The 23419-nt window shown below is 41.3% G+C and overlaps 1 protein-coding gene and 1 long non-coding RNA gene across 2 annotated transcripts in view; both read right to left on the bottom strand.

Moving 5' to 3' along the window:
• Window positions 1-23419, bottom strand: part of dcn (decorin) — a 155757-nt gene that overhangs the window by 50544 nt on the left and 81794 nt on the right. The gene's annotated exons all lie outside the window — the stretch shown is intronic.
• LOC306817871 overlaps window positions 1-23419 on the bottom strand; it is a 38689-nt gene that overhangs the window by 1915 nt on the left and 13355 nt on the right. The window contains exons 2-4 of the long non-coding RNA XR_013778086.1: window positions 12970-13111; window positions 10521-10651; window positions 9311-10174 (exon numbers count right to left, since the gene is read on the bottom strand). This is a non-coding gene — a long non-coding RNA (uncharacterized lncRNA). The remainder of the gene's footprint in view (window positions 1-9310; window positions 10175-10520; window positions 10652-12969; window positions 13112-23419) is intronic.

The raw sequence follows: 23419 nt of genomic DNA, 5'->3' as shown, positions 1-23419 counted from the left end.
TTTCAGGAGCAGCCCTCCTTAAATTATTATTTTCAGGAGTGCATTCGTTCAAATGGGGGGGGGGGGGGGAGTGTTCACACATGATATGCACCTTCATCAGTTTTGTTCACAGAAGACATGCCCTGACATGCAAAAAGATAAATGAATGCAAACATTTCATTTTTGCACAGGGAATGGCAGATATATTAGGCCGTTAGCCTGTGGCAAGTAATTTTCACATCGAAGTAAAATTTACCCCACTTGTCAGTGTGTGATTGCAAGCTAATGAAACCACAGGCCTGCAGCTGAAAATCCTTCAACTCCTTTTCTGCGTTTCATAAATGAAATGGATTAAAAGAAGACCAGAGTGGACTTTTCAGAATGAGACAATTATGGTTTAAATTAGACTTGCTTCCTGTTTGATCCTTCCTTAACATTTAGTTATTATTACATACTTTAAAATATGTGATTTACTGTATATTAGTTCTTAATTAATTCATGGTAAATAGTTTGATATTTACACCAACTTCTTGGCTCAAGTCATGAATGTAGTGTACTGTCATCTCTCAAGGACACACGCCAAATGTTGTCATCCATCTTGATGAGCCGTCTTTATTTTAAATGACAGCTACATTAGCTTGAGGCTACAACTGGCACTAACTGTAGAGTCACCACAGCGGTTCAGGAGGGAGACGACAAGCTGTGGAAACAGGAATGCTCGTCACCAGGCCTCCTGTGTTGTTGATGTTGTCTCTCTGCCAGGGCTTACATTTAAATGGTTACACCTTTGCAACAAAAAAAACCTACCGTAAATTCCGGACTATAAGCCGCTACTTTTTTCTCACACTTCGAGCACTGCGGCTTCTACTCCGGTGCGGCTAATGCATGGATTTTTTATGGGGGACAATGAGCTTCTGCCGCAAAAACATTTGACTTCGTCACGTCGGATCTTAATATCAGTCATTTTGCGCTTCATGCACGCACCCTCATCATGGAAAACACACGGAGAAATACATATGATGCAGCTTTCAAGTTAAAGGCGATCGACCTGGCTGTCAAAGAAGCTAACAGAGCTGCTGCACGTTAAGATGACACTGACAGCGACAACAGAGACTGAGGAAGTGAGTAATGAAGTCATTCTGAGGCAGTGAATGGATGGACTTTTTCTTGTGAAATATATTACGGTCATTTTTTTCATCAGCCGTGTTACAGACACCGTCGGCTAGGCTTCGTATTGTAACGGTTCATGTTGTAAAGTCAGTAGTTGATAATGTGTTCATAATTCCGATTATGTGGAGAGTCAGTGAATGCACCAGCGAGAAGTGTTGAGTGGCTGTATGAGAGAACGCTGGGGGAGAGAGTTGGATTGTTGCGGCAAGTTATGTGTTGCTCTCCGCTGTAAATGTATCGGGTTATTAAAAGTTATTATTTGAACGCTCTCGTCGTCCTTTAACGTCCGTACGGACGCTACAGTATTTGCGGATGTTACCGGTAGCCTACGTCTGTGTAAATAGCTCTTGTTATAGCGTGGACACCTGCGGCTTATAATCAAGTGCGGCTTATATATGTACAAATACATTTATTTACTTATTTTTAGCCGGTGCGGCTTATATCCAGGTGCGCTCAATAGTACGGAATTTACGGTATTTGATTTTCTTTTGCGATGTTGCACAGACATCAAGGTACACTTATCATGTCTTAACATGTGAAGGTTAATTAAGTTAATTAAGTTTAATTAACAGGGCTTGTTCTCAACAGGTTTTTTTCTGTTAGCATCTATCCAAGCATCACTACTCACAATGAGGTCAGTGACTTGTCAAAAAGTTTTTGAGCTAGCTAAATGCTAATATATAGCACACTTAACTTGTGTTACAATAAAGCATGACCGGTTAGGTGTTAGCATAGCTGTCTAGAAGCAAATATAGCAGTCTATCAGTGCAGGTGATTAGCTTTGATGCTAGAAGCAGAAGTTTTTGCACATAACTAAGCTAGCTATAAGGCAGGAATAGTGTTTTGTTGAAAATATGTTTGTTATCAATGAGTCTGAACTTGTGCCAACATACTGATTTATGGATGAAAGACTAATGAAAAGGATCGTCTATCGGAGTATCCTGCTCGGGTATATACACAGTTGCCAAAAGGCTTGAGATAGTTGTGAGACCATATGGATGGTCTGGAATCTCAGGTTCATTCAAAGGACAACAACCTCAAAGTACCATCCATGTGTAACAAAAGTCTGAGGGGAGGTTTCCCCAAATGGACCAATTGCAATTCTAGTCAATAATAACCCCCCTTTTAGAGACTACATGTGTGAGAAAACAACTTCAATCTGCTCCCACTGAGCTGACCAGACAATCTCAGCCTAATCCATGGAGTCCAGTCCTGGATTACTATGTCTGCTCCACCCACCATCTCCGCATTATGGAAATTAGACAGGATTTTTTGAACTCACACACAACACAAAGATACACACTAAACCCCTAAGCAAAAGTGACTGTACATCTCTCTGTTGATTACACCTGTCGTTTCGCCAGATTAGTTGGCGGGAGTAGATTTGAGAAAATCTGCTTCACACAACACCAACAAAGCATCTCAGATCATTTCGCCTTATCTGGCAGGAACGGGAACAACATGGCAGCTCCTAAATGCGGATTTGTTTTTGTTTTTCGGTGCATAAGAACATGTCAAAATTATGACCACGATACCTTTTTTTTCTGGTTGATGTGTTGTGCAGGCTTGTGATTTTAAGCAATAGCAGATGGTTTCCATTCAGTTGCACGAGTGTGTGTGTTTGAATGAAAAAGAGAAACTATGGCAAGAGAAGATTTTGAGAATGTGTACCTGAAGACAGAAAACCATGCATGTGAAAATGTTCTGTGCGTGCAGTTTTGTGTTAATGGTTTCTGAATGGGCCGAACTTGAAAGCCACATTATTAGCAGATGGTTCAGTAAAGCACCAGTGGCTCCAGCAGGACTTTTATTATCCATCTGATCTCTCTGTTGGTCTTGTTTTGTTTTTCTCTCAATCCAACATTAAAAAAACATGCTTTATCCCCCTTTTTACAGCTGAGAAAAAGCTTTTAGAAGGGGTCATGCAGTGTCTTTGAAATGGTAAAATTAATTGCTGAGTGAAAGGAAACGAATGGACATGCAGGTGAAAAACTGCTGCTGTTGAAAATGTGACAACGGAGAGAAAGGGCGCTCAGAAAAGTGCATGCATGTTGTAAAGCCACTTAGCAAAGCCTGCTGACATACACCTATTGATGATACACATCAAAAGCCACTGTGTTCGTTCAAAACACATACATGGTAGAAGCACAAAGCTGAGGAGAGAGAGACAGGAAAGGTTGATAAATGAGAGTCAGGACAAAAGGCAAACGGCCATGGACGGATCCAAACCCATAGCCGCTGTGATGAGGACTACATAGGAGGTGTGAGACCCCCGCTATCCTGCACCCCATACATAAATATCGCCTTACGTTTACTGTGATGGACATGCTCATATGAGAATTGATTGTCTGAGATGTTCAGACATCCTGCCAACCTAAAATGCCAGCAAAATAAAAGCGACTTGTCTTCCACCAGATGCAGAAGAGTAAGCAGCTGCTATAAAGCTTTGCTGACGTCTCTTGCTACTATGAAACTACAAATAGGGTGCATGATCTGGATACTAAAAGTTGTGAAGTGTAGATGACCAGAACGGTTGGTTTCTTGAAATAGTATGGCTACTGGAATTGGCTAGATGACTCAAAAATTTGAAAGGAGATTGCATATTAGCAAGCCTGATTCCAGACCACACCAACACATAGACATAATTTAAGACTTAAGATACTTGAGAAGCATCTGCTTAACAGCCTTAGGTTTCAAATCATGCTCTCATGCGAGCACACAAAAGTGCACCTTTCATTCCAAAACATAAAACCTGACTTTCCTTTTCCAATTTCCTTTATTGCCTCCTTCTTCTAGCATTTTCCAGCCGTTTGTACTCTCTCTTGCCATTATCTTTGAGCCCAGGCTTCTGTAGAAGTGGATGATGAGTGGTTTTGTGTAAATGATCCCGACTTAAACAGTGATTTATATCCCCAGTTAAAGATTCAGTGGTCCAGACACATTCCCTAGCTGCTCACAAGCTGTTTCCCCTTTCAGTCTGAAGACTCCTGCAAAGCTCTGCAGGCGATATAGACATTAAAGGGCAATGTATTTTTCTATAATTAGACGGGAAAAGGCACAGTAAAATAATACAGAGTGCGGGGGTAAGTGTGGATGTATGCAAATCAGGACTTCATGCAGGAGACATCATGTCCTCTCGCACATGCACTCTGTGACTGGTCACTTTGATTGGAGCAAATGCAGAGCCTAATGAAAATAAATGTAAAATGCATGTTTTCTTGAGGGAGGTTGCTTTTCTTTTTTTTATTATCTCAGTGCACAGAATGCTTTTAATGCTAAGCTGGCGGTGAGTGCCAACCTTCTGATCCTCAGAGAGGGAGACCTTGTTTACCAGAAAGTTTTAGAGCAAATCTCCACCAATTACTGTCAGAGTTAAAACTCTGGTGAGCAAAAGAAACTGTGTGATTTGTGAAATTGGCTGTGATCAAGGCCTGCAAACGAATGCCTCTTCAAAGAGTCCTGAGATTTCAAGTGTTGTACTGCACTTTTGAGGCAGATTTAACAAACACTGCTGGGAACATGAACATTGCCTTTCAGAGTCATTTGCCGTAATTTACACTCAAAGTTATTCCTCAAGCTGGGGAGACGTGTGCTTTGCTATTTGGAAGGACTTTTCTGGAGTTACATACTGACACGTATCAAAACATTACGGTATTTGATCCCTATTTTCCTGTTTTGATACACATACGAATGACTCACAGGGTCATTCAGTTATTTTTCAGATTGACGTCATTATGAAACAGTCCAAAGTAAAGTGGGGGGAAATGTACTCTGATGGTACAAATCAAATTGCAAGTTATCGAATGGCACTGTAGTCTTTAAGTCAAGCCAAGTTTAATCCTTGTAAAATATTGGCACAGGATATCAGTTGTGAAGTGATCTTTGCAGTAAAAGCAAACAGAGCTTTATTGTTTCGGTTATTGATTTAAGCTATCCAGGGACTTCCAGAAAGCAGCTGACTTAAGTTCGTCGCTTCCTGGAATAAAAAAAAAACAAAAAACTATAACCTGTTTGTGATTCCTATTCACATCTCTGCTTCTGAGTACAATATGCTTCAGCGCCAGGCGAGTCAACAGACGCATAGTGTGCTGACACACAGTCATTCAAATAGGTATATTTTCTTTATATTGAGTATGTTTTTGTGAAGGCCTCTTCTATCTTGCTTATGACAATGGATTGCCATTTGTTCAACAATGATCCCTTAGATGTGTGACATTGCAAAGACCAAGGCTAGCTGTATGGCTAAACGTTGTGCTAACAACTTAAGACAAATATTTTGATTGAAGTCTTCATATGGCTTGGACCGGTTTGTCTTCCCAATAAGGCTCGCTGGATCAGGTTGGTATGCACAGTTAAGTGGAGCTACAACTATCCTTGTTCCAGTATACAACCAGCAGGGTAGAACCAACTTACTGAGGACAGTCTGTCCAACTATGCTACAGATGACAATATGCACCCTTTCATACAGTTGCTATTGGACTTCAATATGTTGGTCAGTAAAAGTCCCCACATGGCTTGCTAGACCAGAAAGTATGTGTCTTTATAAGTCCCCAATTCGTCAGCCAGAAGAGAAAATGTGTCACTATCTTGTCCTTCAGACTTAAAATGCTGCAGATAATAAGACATATTAAGCACTGCAATGCTATATATTATATTTCTCTGCTATTCCTTTGCTTTTATATTACTATCAAAAGGTTTTTCACACTTTTCTTCGTCTTATATGGAAAAAAATATATAAGGGTTCCTTTTCATTGAACACATCTTGTGTAGTTACCTTCCATGTGAAAATGTGAAGCAAACAAGTTGTAAAAACATCCTCTTATAGAGAGAATTATCGAAACATGAGGGCATGATTTTAAAACTGAATGCAGAAATGTAGACGCTATCTCTGGTTGCTTAGTGACTAATCAAGTAACCAAGCGTGAAAACTCCTTAAGGAGCTATTTGCATATGCAAAGTGCAGAGCTCAGGGAATAAACAATCTCTGGGTGTTTGGAGAGGGTTCGGCGTATAGGTGTGTGAAGAAGCCTGACATGGATCACAGAATACGGAGGAGCAGAGTGCATCAGCAAGGCCTGCAGCGCGTTCTCGACTAACTCCGGTGTTTGCAGAGATCGCATGTCAGTGTGTGTGTGTTCTCAACTTCCATCTGCATGGACTTTCTCTGCAACTCACTCAAGAGCGTGTTTGAGTTTTACTGTATTTGTCGGCTCTACACTCCCACTCGTTCATACAAATGACTTTTTAATTAAAGATTGTTTGAAGAGCAAATAGGAAATAACTTGAGAAAATGATGAGATGCATCACAGGCTCTCGGACTAATATGGAAACTGTCAAGAAATCAAAGCAAACAACATTGGACAAAACTTTTTTTTTCAGTTTTGCAGCCCTTCATTTGATGCATCCTCATTAAACTCATTGAAATAAAAGTGCGATTTGTTTGGAAAATGTTATACTTTCCACGTTAAGCAGCAACTGTAGAAGATGTTAATTTATATGAGGGGTATTTTTATAACGACTGGTCGCGCTAACATAAAAAAAAACCACTGGAGTTCATTGTCTTGTGAATTCTTAAAGCATGTGATTAGTCCATTAATTTAGACCAGAACAGCTTTCAAACAGATGCTATTATTCAAATAAATAATTTACCGTAAATTACGGGATGTGTCCATTTCTGGTGGGAGAACAGAACAGACAGTTTTGATACCTTTTGTAACCCAAGTTTATCAAAAAATATGACTAGTCTTTTTTTAATTGCAGTTGTTTACCTTTAACTTCACAAAGACACGCCATTGGTCCCTTTTTAACTTCTGTCACACACACTTTCATTTCCTAAACTTAGCCAACCTTCGGTAAACTTTGTAGTGCAACCTGTTTTTGTCTGTTAAGGTAATTATACGAACAGAACAAAGAACTACTGAATGCATCAGGTGCACCCGGCCTGTTGCACCCACATAAACAATGTTGGACCGCCTTAAAACTGGGATAGATTAAGAGTAACACGTTTGTTTTTGCTGGTGGTGTGCGCGTCCTTGCAGACACTTTATTAAATGTGTTTTAAATACATGCAAAGACAGAACAGGCTGTCCTCATATCAGGACAGAAACAGAGACACTGAATGGGACACAATGACATTTTGCATGCGTGTGTGTTTGTGCGTTGACGTCAGTGCAATCATGTAACTCGTAATGAAGAGCAAACAAAGATCTGAAGTGATAGATGAACACACTGGCAGGCTGGAATATTAGTGTTCTCCTGCTGTATAAACAGCCAAGTAACTGCACTTTAGATAACAGATAATAACCTATGCAGCTGTGGCTTCACATCACATGCAGAGCTGTTTGTTCAACCAGCTGAAGACAATAAACTTGTTTGTTTTTTAAATCAGTCAAATCAAACTTTGGATACAAATAAATAAAGATCAACTGCTTAAAAGATTAGATATCAGGATGATCCGATGTGTGAACGCAGCACATCATTTTTCAGAAATGTCCCTGTGAGTGAGAGGCCCGGCTCGATTTACATCTGCAACTGCTGCACAGCCTGTCAGATCTGTAACATACTCTCATCTGACGTGCTCCTGCTTCAGTCTCTTGATTAAACTGAGGAATATGTTGCTTCATCTGCCATGTTGGAAACATCACACTGTTATTTCTGCAACGTGTTTTATAAGTCATGGCTTCCCTTCCTGTATCGTCTTTCTGCAAATGTGTGTGTATGTGCACACGCGTTTTTGTGTGTAATATATTACAAATTAGTTTCATCCCATGAGTCAATTTTCTTTCCCTGTTAGTCTTTTATGCTTCACTGTTTTACACATTCTGAGCTGACCATGCGAAACTGCCTGTGCTGAGCTGATGAATGATGTTGCCTTCAGGTCACTGCTTGAAATACCAGTTATTATTTGATCTGACATAGATTGAAGTCATTGCTTTCCTTGATTAGATTTTTTTTTTCATATTTGTATATTCTAAGGAGAGAGAAAGTACTGAGGCTTTATTTTTAATGTTTGCACAGACTCCTTAGAGCGCAACAGGCAATTAGTGATGTTCAATAAGAGACAATGAATCTGTAAAAGGGAGGAAAACAGAGTCTTGAATGTCCATAAAGAACAACAGAGAGAGGGACAGTAACATAATGTAAGTCATAACATTGTTCCAGTTTTGTTCAGAATCAATGAGCCCGACTGTGCGAACACTGTGGGGACAGACGTGCGTCAGTTCAGCTCATCAAGCACTCGATACATTCTGTTCTGTTCCTCCGTGTGTGTGTGTGTGTGTGTGTGTGTGTGTGTGCGTGTGCATGTGTGTGCCCGTATGCGTTTGCATAACCCACTCAGCCTCGATTTCATAACCGCGATCATCTCGGACATTGCTACCTACTTCCCACACATCTGAATATTGATGGAGCTACAAGCCAGGATTACATTTACCCAGCTCTGATGCATCTTTAAAAAAAACATTAAATCTATTCCCCAGAAAATTCTATGTATGGAAGAAAAACAAAAAAGACGAAACAGAGGAGAGATTTTTTTTTTTTTCCAAAGGAAAAATGTTGCATCAGACTTGACAGACTTGAGTTTTTAGTAAATCATTAATGGTTGATTAGCTTGTCATTGTTTTAGTGTGAAATATCCAGTTGAGAGTGGGTGTTACTAAAATGCTGCGCTGTATTTCCCGTGCAAAGGACAGTGTTGTTAAAGTTTTCAGAACATTAAAACATCTTGTAAATAACTTATTCATTCAGAATATGTATTTTGTTTTTTCAGTCATTTTTTTCTTTGTTTTTTCAGAAGCATGTATTAAAGTTTGTAAATCCACTTCCTTCTGGAAAAATGTCAACAGGTTTATTCTTATTAAATATTCACAATAGCCAAACTTCACAAATTACCCCAATGTGATTAACACACACACACACACACACACCCGCAGGCACAAACCAGCTCCCCATCCATCTGGTTCTGTGCCAGACTGTACAAACCAGCCCTGCAAAAGGGTACCATGGTCCACAAGCACAGTCTACCACCAGCTGTGTGTGTGTGTGTGTGTGTGTGTGTGTTTATGTGTGTGTGTGTGCCAATTCACCACTTTAAAACTGGATTATATCCAGGCACAGTTTTGTTGCATGCTGACGAGTGACATTTGATTTTCAGATGTCTGACCTTTTGTGACTGTTGGTTCATCAACACATGAATGTGCTTGTGGCCGTCTTCAGGGACACTGCAGTTTTTCTGTGAATTAATCCAGAGACAGGGTCCTCAGAGGACATCTCGCAAGTCTCACCAGCTGTCTATCATATCATTCTGTCGGGCTCCAATGTCATCTGTCTATGCTGCTGCTGCCGATCTTTTAAGCATTTATCAATGACATATTTCATCCCAGTGCGTTCAGACAATGTCTTTCAAAGTTTCTGTTTAAAGGACTAGTCTGTGTCTACACTGCATTTTCAATCTGTCTTGTTTCAGGTTCAGACGAAGAGGACTCTGGAGTTTATTTTAAGGGGGATCAAGCCCTCAGTAAACTGTACAGACTTATATCATTACTGTGACTGGATGCTAAATGGCTAGCTAGCTTTATTTAGTTATATACTATTACAAGATTAAGCTTAATAAGTCTGTCATGAGACATCCTCAATAAATAGATTCTCCCCCAGTGGCTGTATCCTGGAACAAACACCATCTTTGTGTCTCTCGGTTGGTCCCTCCCTTTATCTCACTGTCTTGGCCCATGTGGTCATGGCACATGGAGTCCGTTGTGTTTGAGTTAGCCGACTGTTTGCTGAGGTGGATTACTGTAGAACTTTGTTTCTAAAAGAAAAAAAGTACAATAAATCAAGTCTTTATGGAAGTAGATGATATATAGTCAGGGAGAGAAATAGAGAGAACTTTGGTTTGGATTTGCTGCTGTATAAATGAAATGGTACATTGGGCGGGTCTTGGTTTTGGACGGGTCTGGGTCTCCATACATTCCTGTCTCGGTCAGAGCGTGTTCCCTGTTTCGGTGGTCTCGTTTCTCCTGCTGAAGAGCTTTTAGAAAAGAACGAACGCCATTAGGAGTTCAGCAGCTTTGCAGACTGCTATTGTGTTTCACACAGATGTAATATGCTCTAAATAATGCATTGATGAATTTGTGAGGCTTTGTGTCAACCTATTTTCTATCTATTTCTGCCTCTGCGCTCTCTGGGTGACGACTGTCACCTGCCTCTCTTCACAAATGCAGTTTTCGCTCAATTTTCTGTCACCACTCGAGACAAACTCCGAAAGAAACGGCGTGTCGATGACTCATTACCTCCAGGAGAAGGAAATTGTAGCATCGTGTGAAGAGCCAGTGTGATGAATGTTGACATTTTCTCACAGAGTATAGCATATTTACCTCATCAGTGACGATTACTGCGTGGGCCTGAGGCTACTGTCATCCCGTTGCCATGACATCTGGGATCCACATAAAGATCCTGCTAGGTGTTGAGAGGGGGGGGGGGGGGGAGCCTGTTGATGGAAACACATCTACACAAATGTAGAAAAGACACAATCTAAAACCCATTGAGACACGTGCACAATTTTTTTATCTCCTCAGATAAAAGAAGGGATGATAATTGCTTTGGCTGCGTTTATGAAAACATACTGAGTGATTAAAAGGTTGTTACAACACAGCGTGCTCTCAGGATGCCGATCTGATTACAACCTTGCAGCAGCCAATGAGCGGCTCTCACTGCAACTTCTTGTCAAAACAACATTCCTGGTCCATCATTTGGGGTGTTTTAAGATCTCTCCCGACAAAACCTCTTTGATTCTGTCAGTAAATATTTCATACTGGGGGAGTGTGGAAATGTTATGTTGAGAGGAGTGATGCATAAACACATCTCAGCGACTTAAAAGAAGCGATAAAACCGAGAACTGAGCGATGACTTGAAGGCACCTCAGGGGAGAAAGAGAGAAAAACAGAACAATGAGACGAAATAAAACGGATTTATATGAAATATATCAAAATGTAGATGTGCACCAAATAAAGGCAACCGTGCACTTAATTTCACGAAATAAAGCATGTATCCACACATCCTCCTGAGCATAATAATTGACTAAATTTTTCTTTTTTACAAACTTGCATGCTTACACTGTTAAATGAGTTGAGACACCACTTCATGGAGTTTTAAAGAAATGTGAAATCTTACAGGAATTCTTTGAGCAATACATAAAAGGAGACGATTTATATGTAATGTTTTTACTGTGAAAAGAAGTATCTTATAGAGGAAGACGCAAAGGACGGGCGGCAGAAAGGCAAAGCTTCACACGGTGTACGTCATGTGAACAGTTCCACCCGTAAAAAAAAAAACGCACGGCACCCCTTTTTGATAACATTGTTAAAGCCCTCAGTGAGGTAGAACGTGTTTGTTATGTAACATCTATCAGACAGTTGCCATGGTAAAGTGAGCAGGACCACCACCTTTCAGAGGCACCGACTTGCCCCGGTTTGCAGCCGCATGACTCTCCTCTGCAGGCTTATCGGTTTAGTGGACCCCCAGTGGTGCTCTGTTTTCATGTCTCGCTCTGGATTTGGACATGTGCTGTTGTTGTCAGAAAGGGAGGAAAGTGCTCACAGTTTGGTCTTCAAAGAGAGATTATAATAGTAAGATGAAGACTTTCAGTCTTACAAAATCTTCAAAACGTGACTGTCCTTAGCCTAAAGGAAAGTGGTACCTATCGGCTCATTTGTTGACTCTTTGGGCCACGATTCAAGCCAATGTATTTGATAACTTGGCAGAGAGGACAAAAACAGGCCTGCTTATTATTTTACTGAAACATTACAACAAATAAATCACATTACACATGACGATTTTTTCAATCCATTTGAGAATGTGCTTGTTTTTTCAATTGCTGCCTTAACCAACCATTCTACTATTGTTTGACTCCCTGTAACCCTGTGTCTATGGCCTTCGAGTTGCAATGGGAGCCATGAAGTTCTGTGGCTGTACTCAGCTGCTGTCTTGCTTAACCGGCCCTCGAACTTGGCACTGAGCTGAGGCTTTGAGTTGTTTTTACCAGAACGATTTAGCTGAGGGGGGGATTAGAGGTGAAATCTTAAAGAACAAATTAAGCCAGGTGGACTCCAATCCACCTCAAATCATTACAACAATGTTACCTCGGACCAGCACTGAAGAATCAAATGGGCTGTTCTGGTTTTCAAGGCTTTCAACTTAATAAGGATTTAGCACCATTTTTTTCCTGAAATTACAGAAGTACTACAGAACTAGCAGAACATATTTAAAAGTTCCCAGGAGTATTAATGATCTTTCTCTAAATCCAGTAATGCACCTCTGAGGTGGACATATAGTCCACCTCATAGGTGCATTACTTCATTTTCAGCTTGGAGTTCTTTTTTTTTTTATTCCTCTCGGAAACTTCAGTCTTTTCCCGGGAGGCCAACGGAAAAAAATAATCCCTGTAACAAGCAGCTCCACAGACATGCACATATGTTAAGATACTGCACGAGTCCCTTTTAATGTTTAATCAAACTAAAAAGAAATGAGGAATATTGACATCAGCTTGTTAGAATTCAAAAGCGAAAAGGACCTTCAGGTCCAATGAATTATGAGGCACAACCTTTAAATTCTTGTGTGTAGAATTTAAAGCTATTCAAAACGGCTATGATTTAAAACACTAAGTGTAAAACTGAGTCCAAGGCTGTGCTAATCTTTCAGTAAAAGGCTTTATGTTAACAGAAATATATTTTTATCAGCCTTTCAAGTTATTGCAGGCTCCTTGTTAAATTCCTGTCCTTTACCCAAGTACTCTGATTTGATGCACAAACTACAGAAACTACTTACTTGTATCGGATGTTTGACTTGTTGAACTCATTCTGTCATCTAAGTACTTTCTTGAGGGCCTTTGTAAGCTCATCCGTTGTTACTTCAGGGAATGACACGAGTAGAGGAGGGCATGCAAGAAGCTAAACAGACCCATGAAGTTCTGAAATGGGACAGAAAAAAAAATCAGACCTCATCAGTGAATGCAAATGCCATCGCCGCACCAGCCTCGGGTACTGCCGTGACTATAGGATGCCAAGAATGTGTGGAACTAATCCTTGGGATTTGGAATGCTTTTCCCCACACCTTCCCTTCGCTCTGAACTCCTCTCCCCATCTCCTGTCTATCTTGCTGCGCCAATTTCTATTCGTCCTGGATTTGGTTTCTTCACATTGGATTTGAACTTTCGTATACAGTCACCACCCATGACCTTCTTCCCATTAATCTCTTCTGCGAGTTTTTCTCACTAATATTTCCCATCCATTTATATTTCCTACAATTTTGATGTAGCCCCATCTTGTCCTCATTCTGCTCGTCACTCACTCTTTCCTTCTTTTTCCCCCAGCCTCTCCACTCATTATCTCCTTCCTCTATCCCTCTCTCCCAGTGGTGACTTCAGTCCCTGCTGCACATCTCCATTTCCCTTCCTCCTTCTCACCCTCTGCTTATCCCTCCCTCATCCTCCCCTCCTATGGTACCCCCAACATGCGCTCACGTTGGCAGGGCTCTGAGGTTCATTTGCACCTCTGCAGCAGACTCCAATGAACCGTTTCCAGGGTCACGATTTGACCTTGGAGAAACTGTGTTACTATGGCAACCAGCGAAGAGCCATGTAGCGTTACCACCTTGATACGAAGGACGTAAGGTCATTGACATAGACACCATGGTTACAGTTTTATACCGCCATGCCTCACTATCAGCAGAAGGGCCCAATAAAAGCCATGGCATTGCCATTGGGGGCCGCTAAATACTGTTCAAGAAATGTTTTGTTTTTGTACTTTTTCCAACAGTCAAGCCTTCATTTCCTTCTTCTGGATTTTTTTAAAAAAAATTTTACAATGATGTATTTCAGTCAATTAGCAAGTCAACCAATTTGCTCAAATGAGTATCTCTTAAAAACTGCGAGATTGGTTGCAAAAAACTTTGGGTACGGATATTGATGGTACTTAAAAAGAATATAAAGAACACTATAATCATCCACATTACATGTTAGCATAGGAAGTAGGTATTCTGCCCACAAAAAAAGCGATAAAGCTGAGAAAACTCCGACCTTCGGTCTGTAAAACTTCCTCTCCTTTAGCGCAGGTGCCAGTAAAGAAGCTTAATTAATGTGACATGAACAACAGTTTAATGGCGAGCCGGATCAACAAGGTCATTGCAGGTGTTACATCACCTTTTAAATAAGGGAACATTGCGCTAGGTGAGGGTCACCATAGAAACACGAAAAAGTCTGAGCTGGTCTGCTTCTTGTGTCAATGTCTGACTCAGCAAGATCAAATAAGGATATCCTGTTTAAACTGGAAAACAATCTGTTTGGCCAAAGGACCTCAAAGCTTAATTGTTTGACTGTTTAGTGTGTGTGCGTTTATTTTCCCTGAGTGCAAGTTGGAGCAAGACAGGGGAGGGATCGGAAAGTGCAAAGTAAAAGAGAAGTGGAAAAGGGTGAACTTGACAGTCAGGTAAGAAGTTACAAAAAAGAAGTCCTTCACAAGCACAGGACAACAACTGATTACTTTTTTACTTTGAGTCACTGAACACCATCTCCCAAACATCCAGTTATCATCCCATAACTGACAGGGTTGGGACTAATGCACATCGACAAGACGACCAAAGACGTGAAATGGAAAACAATGCAAATGACAAGCTAGTTCAGAGCAGCAAGACGTTATTCATCAAACTGACTGGAACATTGGAGAACAGCTTATGTTCATTATAAAATAAATAATTATTTAATTATTTTCAGTTGCATGGTGTCAGAAGTAAGCCATGGGAGGAGTAGCATCTTCTTTTTACTGAGTACCTTTAAGTAGCCTCTCCACTTCTAGATGTATTTCTTTACTTTGGTTAAGAAGTTGAATCAGTACTATTGCTTTGTAGGTGTTTTTTTTTTTTTTTTTAAACAGGTGTCCATAGTTTCACTGAGTGAAAAATGAGTCTTCTTTCGTCACTCTGCTAATCCATTCCTCATTTTCATCCACATTTTAGAATTGTGCAATCTCTAAATTAATTGGGAACAATGTGTCTGATCCAGCAACATGTGCAGAGATAAATCAGGGTAACTTACTGCCTAATCTGCGCACAGACAGAGAAAAACAACAGACCCATCTCTGTCCCTGGGAGAAAATAAATTCCTGCTAGCTTGTACTCTCATTCTTTGAACCTTCTCTCATTCACTCTGGATAGTTTCCTGGGTCTGTATTATTACAGGACATGCAGCTGGACTGTGACTCCTGCGTCACCGTGGGCAGAATCCAGGTGGCAACAGCAGAGTTTGAGTGGTGTTACCACGGAGACAGCTCTCAGAGACAAATATGGCAGATTGAACACGTTCAGGCTGTCAGAGCTGCTGTCATATCCAAGAGGTGGATACAAAGGTGAAAGAAACCCGACCTGGCTGAAATGTAAAGAATGTGTTCCGTGTTATTTTTCAGCTCATTTTTCATTCTAACTATGCACTTCATATTTACCCAGATTGAGGGTTTTATTGATTTCTAATCTAGTTTTCCAAGAAGAAGAAATAAAGCTGTAGTGTTTTGCGGAGCTGGAAGACAATAATGGAATCTCAGTTTTTTGTATTCTTGGTAGAACAGTTCCCATGTATGGCCAGGAGCAGTTTGCATAAAGCTAGAGTGAAAAAAGGTTCTCCTTGAATAATTTACAAGACGCAATCAAAGTAGATTAAATCACTGGAAAAAAGACCTTGACCTTACATTTGCAATCGTCCATCGTTTGTGGTGAAATTATACACATGGAGAGAAAATGAAATCATATTTGGTTTGGAAAAAAGTAAACCCTGGTTCAGTTTTAAGTCCAGCTTAAATTGATGGACAAAAGTCTACATTGCTTCTCCCGGTGGTCAAAATAAGAAGCTTTTTCTTCCCGCCTCTAAAAATGAAAGTCATTGAGTTTGTTTTGCATGGAAATGTTGGACGCTGGCAATCACAGTGTTGCCAGGGCACACACCCAATTAACATCATCTCACGTGCCTTTAAATACACGAGGCACGCCCTAAACACATCGGACACACGGAGCCGTAATCATCACATCATCCAGGCCTCAGAGGGAGTAAAACTCTCATGCATGACACAAATAGACGTGCACACTCTTTCCTGCGAGAAAATCTGCATCGCGTTATTTATTTTTTTTTTTCAACTGAGAAATGTAGTGCGTGTGTTCTGCATGCAGGATCCTACAATTAGCATCACAGTGTGGCACTTCAACATGCAAAGCAGCTGTCTCTTGTAAACACAAGTGCAGTTTGACTCTTATTTACATGCATCTATGCAAAACTGAAAATGCGCACGCACACACACACACACACCACTTTATAGGCACAAACACAATTTTCTGCCCAGATACTATGTAGTGTTACACGAGGGGTCTCTGCACAAGATTAATCATGCTTGTAGTATTTCTGCATATCGCAAAGTGTCTACGGTTTTGGCTCATTTTGTCATTTTTAAATCCGTGTTGCATGTGCAAATATTTCTTGCATGTTCTGTGGCACTTCTGAAATGTCACGGGAGAATATGAATCCTATAACATTAAATCAGATTTTGTCTTGGATATGCATTTGAGCTGAGACGAAAAGCAGCTTTAGGAGAGCCTGAAAGAGCTTAAAACAAAACGGAATTAATGTAAAAAAAATACAGGTCAGTGGTGAAATAGATGTGCATGATGCAAAAAGGGGTGAAAAAGTATTGGCATAATATTTCAGCTTATTTAGTCAGTTGCCCCCGCCATGCCCTACATCTGTCAACTTGTTAGAAACACCATATCTCTGTCCGGGAAGTGGGAGAGCAGCAGTGTGTCTGCGTAGTGACAAAAGCAAAGCGTGGGGAATATTAGTGTGTATGTGTTGGTGTGTGTGACGGCTGTCTGGTGTGGCGGGGGGGCGGGGGGCTGCAGTCTGCAGAGGGTCTGTTCCTCTTCACTGGGCACAGAGATACAACATAAACAAGTCTTCCAATCGGCCAATCAGACAGCACGCTTCAGTGACAACCCATGGCCTCGAAGTAACCCAACAAACAGCAACACACACACACTGATGCCCACACACACACACACACACACACACACACACACACACACACACGAGTGTGGCATGAAGTGCTAGAGGACACACAGCAGAGACATTCACGGCACTATCTGACCTCATTTCAGCGTGGAAGTGGGGGAGGCTGCAGACAGACATACATAAGTGATGGAGCGAAGTCTGGGGTCCCACGCGACGTACATAATGGCACACGTACACACATTGTACTTCAAAACACTTCCCAGTATCCACCCCCAACACGAGGCACGGAAGCATGCGTGATATTTTCACCACCAGAAAACACAGCGTGGAAGAACTCCAGCATGACCTGTTATGTTGTTTGCCCCTGTGTGATCGTTGTTTGCTTTGGTTTCATCGCTCTGGAAAGGAGCCATAATGAAATCCCTGTGTGGACCACCGGATCCCTTCGTCTTCATCCGTCCTCGTCTGCCAGGGCAGAGTCTGGAGGATGAGGATGTCCAGAGACGGAACAACTAATTGATTTTAAATTAAAGGCAGGGGCAGAAACGTATAGCTCTTATATTATGGGAGGATGAGCAGACGGAGCTTTCACGTTATACACTGCTTGTGTTGTTTTTCTATATCAGGATATCTTTGACATGTAAAAATAGAAAAGACTGTGAAAAGATTTTTTTATACACCTGTAGTATTTTAGCCAGAAAACATTCACACCAACTGGGGAATGCACTATTCTTTAACTGTAAAAACATAGACCATAACATGACAAAGAGTCATTGGAATCTGTATGAAAAGAAGTGAAATAGACTAGAATGGAAAGTGCAGCTTTCATTAAAGACTCGATCCCCAGGGTGCCGGATAGCCTCGCAGTTATGGGTTATACCCCAGTGGCCCAGGGGTCGAATCCAACCTCTGCCCTTTGCTGCACGCCATCCCCCACTGTGTCTTCCTGGTATCTCATGTTACTCTTTGGCGTAGAGAAAATAGCATGTATGTCGATGAAGCTAAATATTGAATACGGTTCCATTTAATGTGGTAGAGCTGTCAGATAAAACTTAAAAGTTATAACTCAGACCAAAATGTAACTGAACCATGAAAATTGCAGGCAAAGTGTCTAAATCTGGAAGGCTCTGTTGAGAATTATGGGGCATATTACGAAAAGATATGACTTACTCTCATAGCAGCAATGATAACCTTCCCAATACAGATGACATTTGAAATATTCTGGAATATTCTGGAATATTTCAAATGTTATTCTGGAAGCAAGCTTGTCTGATTAAAATATTCTATGATTTGGATTTTATTACAAATTCTGACAGAACTTGACACACTGAATTCCCTCCTCAGTGAGATGGAACCGTAATTAAAACTTTCCTTTTCTGCCCAACTCTCACTCTCTCTCTGTCTCTCTCTGTCTCTCTCTCTCTGGCTGCATTACTATGTCTGTGCTCATGATTTAGTGGACCATTTAAGTCAAGGGCGTGTAAAGGCAGCGCGGGGACAATAGACCTCGGGTCGGCTCCATTTTCATTTTACATCACATTTATACATGACACAATGCATATAGATTGATTCGGCGCCCACATACATGCATAAATAACAGCAAAGGTGCAGCACCTAGCAGCTCTCATAACAACATACACACGCTCGTTCACTCATGGCAGCCAATACATCTTCATAAAGTGCACATGCCACTGTAAATTTCTCGGCCGTATTGAATGGGCAGAGTGCTTCTCTGGTTCTTCAATATTCATGGCGATGGAGATAGGAAAGGTCAAAAGGGCTCAAGTTAAACAAAACACACACACACACACACACACACACACACACACGCGCTATATTAAGTGTGTACAAGGCAGGAGGCCATTTTTCAACTTTTATTTCCACTAAAATGTTTCCTTCAATACCACCATACCTGCATATTGATTTTTCCCTTATGTTTCTGGGATTTATGAGTTTTTTTCCCCCTGACTAAGTGAAATCTTGATTATCCTTGTAATGAAACTAAAACGAATGTGCGACTTTGTGCACTTCAATCCTCCTCTTGGCACAATCTGACATTTTATTGTGCTGATCCCGGGGGTCTCTCGCTTCTCCTCCGTGGGTAGCAGGATTAAGAAACAAAATCCCAGCATGCTGAGTTGAGAATATTCAAATCTTCTTTGGCTCCAGACAGAGGATGAGCAGAGGTGTAGGCGCAGTCAGGCTAAAGATGGGATTGTCTTTTACAACACACGCTCACTGAATCCACAAAACACAGTCTGGGATTCTCTCGGGATATTGTTTGAGTGAGCATACTGCATCCATCTGCCCCCCCCCGTTGTCTTCATCCTCCTCCTCCTGTGTTTGCCTCCCTTCATCTCCAGGTGGGCCTACTATGGCCCGCTGCATGCATGTATTAATGCTTCCTTGAAGTGAGGCGACCTTCGGACGCCCTTTAGTTTCCATGGCAGCGAGAGTGGGCTGGTCGTGTGAAATTAACATTCGAAGAGCTGAAGAAGCGGCTTGATCAAAGCTCCATTGATTTTGTGTCCCACATTTATTCAGAATAACCCGTCTTCCAATTAAAAAGAAGCGAGGCGATGTCTTTATTTGTAACTAAAACGGGACTTGTTAAATGAACTTCGCAGGAATCAACATATGTGAGATAAAGGAAACAGAGCGTAGGAACAGATTTTGTCATTTTCATTTAACTTTTTTTTTTTTTTTTTTTTTTAAGTGTATAAACATATTGTGGGAAATTGTCAAAAAATTAGGAGCTTTTTTTATTTGTTATATATTGCCGAGCAGAGTTTTTCGTCTCTTTTTAAGGTCTTTGGTTTGACCTGAAACATCTCGCGTTACTGGACGAATTAGCCTTTAGATTTTGTGCAGACATTCATGCTACCCAGAGGAGGAATCCTGCAGACATGATTTTTGCAACGCACGGATCCTTTTCAAAACACCAATATGAGTTTAACCTTAATTCTGCCCGAATTAACAAAACAAATGTCGCCATAAAAGTTTGTACAGACATCAAGGATGCCCAGAATCCGACCTACAGAATCCTTTCCCTTATGTCATTCCCCATTTTCTCTCGCCCCAATTTCCAAGGCTATTCACTGTCCTGTCTCTCCAAAAAAGCAAAAAAATAAATCTTCTGTTCATAGGGCCCTACTCTATGTTCATTTAACTGGTCTGCCTTCAAACAAAGAAAGTGATCAAACTGAACAATGTAAATCACAAAAATGTCATCACCGCCACACAGTACAGTCTTTAGGATTTCCCTCGAGTTGATAAAGTGGTGGTGTAATGATTTCAACGGCGTCCTTCATCACGTCGTAAAACATAGTTAGGAATAATTTCCTAAAGCGAGAGAGGTCGTCGGCGATGGTGTTGGTGTACCGTCCTCTGAGGCTCATTTGTGAATTGATTTGTGTTTAAAAGGATCTTTACTTTTACCTCCTTCGATGGGAGAGCAGGATCGTGAGAGGACGCCCATCAGAAATGTGTCCCCACAGTGTGAAATATACACTCATTACGTGGAGAGAGCTGATTGCTTTGAACAATATTTTGACACGTTAATCCTGAACACACACACACACACACACACACACACACACACACACACACACACACACACACACACACACACACACACACACACACACACACACACACACACACACACACACACACACACACACACACACACACACACACACACACACACACACACACACACACACACACACACACACACACACACACACAGGCTAGCAGGGTGTTTGGTGGGCAGAAGGATGGTGAGATTAGATTTGTGGGGAGTCAGGGATCAGACAGGCAGCAGAGACAGATTAGTAGATAGAGATACAGGATCAACACACACTGTTGCACACACACACACACACCTAAAAGTACACATACAGTGGATTTAAAAGATGATATTTGCTCTTTAAGCTGAGACAGGATTGCATGGTAAGCACACAAAGGAATGAGTAAAGTAACCAGGAAAGACGCTTAATATATTGGAAGCTTTGATTTTCAAAAAAAGAAAAAAAGGGAAATAAACAAAGTGGGTTCTGTCTCTCCGCTGGTTATCCACTGTCTAGCCTCCCATTCAGCTTGGGATTTAGCATGATCAATTGCAGTTCGAGCCCCCGTCCTCTCCTCATCCTCAATGTGTGCCTCCATCCATCCTCTACTGTATTCCAGGTTTTTGGCACAGCTGATTGAATGTCATCGTCTTTTCATGCATTTTGCATCTGCGCACACGGCCGAATATAGACACTGTGGCATTTCAGCTGCCCTTTGTCCCCCCCGGGCTGCTGCGGGACGCCGATAAAAGACGCAACAAGCTCCGTCACAGATCAACCTTTCAGGGCTCGAAGAGGAGGAGGCGGAGTAGAGATGAAAAGGGAGAGCGCTTCAAAAGCTCAGTGGAGTGGAGTCAGGCAGGGGGAGGGGGGGGGGGAAGTGGGGAACAGAGACCGAGACATGAGTGGGATGTGGTGACGTAAGAAGGCCAGCGTGTGCGTATGATTTTCTGCACGTGCACAGGTGTGTCAGGACGAATTTGGAAGAGAAAGCAGAGAAGAGTGGAACGGACAGGAGGAGAAAAAGCCTTTTGAGATGTGGAACCCTTTCTTTATAATGGCTAACCTAACCTATTACAATGCTGCATGGTCTAGTTTAGCATACGGACTGTGCTCGGGGCTATTGCACGAGCATGAATAATGCAATGATCAGCCACTACCGCTCTGTTTTCTCCGTCTGTGTGTCTGCTCAACACTTCAGGGTATAATGGGGACCAAACGTGGGCGTACTCTGTCCAAATACACCCCCATTTAAAGAGGTATGTTAGTGTGAGATTTATGTTATGAGCTCAAACATATATCTGTGACAGGTGGTATAATATTGTGCACATCAGCAAATATTCACATCATAACTTTACTATTCCATCATCTTTTAGTCATGTTTCCAGCTCACTCGCTTTGGTGAAAGTTGGATCACAATCCCATTTTAACACATGTACGGTTCGCTTGGTGAGACCCAATGCCACTATTTGATGAACTGCACTGGTGTATTTCCCTTCTTTTGAGCCAAGCAGTGAATGATTAGATGCACATTCAGTAGCTTAGTTAATGTTATTTTAGATTACAGCCCATTCAGAATCAACTCTAAGCTCACCCTTCAACGAGGTGTTTTTGAGTTCATAAAAAAAAAAAAAAATCTTTATTCCCTTATTTGCGACATTATTTCCTGGGACGAGACGCTATCCGTTCACTGTGCTTGTTTACATCTGAGTTGTAGGACAGAGAGAGCAGACCTAGTAACCTGAGCTACAGTAGGTCTGGGGCGAGCGCCCTGTCCACTTTGAATTCTGGGCCCAACCAGGTCAGCAGAATTGGTTTGTCTTTGAACTGAGGCAGGTGAACCGCTTCTCTCCATTTTCCATCTCAATGCAAAACAAAGCTAAACTAAAATAAGCTCAGCATTTTCTGCCCTCAGCTTTACACTTTGGTAACCAAATTGGCATTATTTTGTATTTGATTTAGCAAGTAGAATATGCTAATTTTACCAAACGACATTAGGCTAGCACCATATAACACTAGGATGAATTAACAATCAAGGAAAATATCTGTAGAACAAAAATCTAATCCAGAATCGTTTCGACAATCTCAAACACTTCCCCGATTTGCTCTGGCATTGCTTGTGATTGATTTGAGCCACCATTCATTCAGACTTGACGTCCCTTTGTCTAAATGATGGATCTTTCTGCTTCAGTTAGCATCACATACACACACTGTGTATTTATTATGACATGTCTATTTATTCTCAACTCTACAGTTAGGTTATATTCCCTAGAGGGCTTTCCACAAAACAGACACACTGTTCTTTGATTAGGCTGAGGGGAAAGTGGCCTTTAACTGACATCATTTGAAGAGACTGAGGCTTGGTGGAATGATTCAGTGTAAGGAGAGCAGAGAGAGAGAGAGAGAGAGAGAGGGAGAAGATGTCCATGACTTGTAGAGCGCCGCATAAACAGCAGACTGATGCAATGTGCTGTAATCGCAGGCTGTCAGAAACGCACTGTGATAGTGTGTTTATTCATGCAGAGAGAGGGAGATTATGGATAGCGAGAGAATCCATTAGGTTTTAGTAATATGGCTGAACCAGAACTAATGAGAGGCAGTATGCTGAGGAGTATATGAATGTGTGTGTGTGTATGTATTCGACAGTAATTAAAGCAATTAA

The sequence above is a fragment of the Symphodus melops genome, assembly GCF_947650265.1.
Source record: "Symphodus melops genome assembly, chromosome: 22".
NCBI lineage: Eukaryota > Metazoa > Chordata > Actinopteri > Labriformes > Labridae > Symphodus > Symphodus melops.
This window is presented reverse-complemented; position numbering and strand designations above follow the sequence as displayed.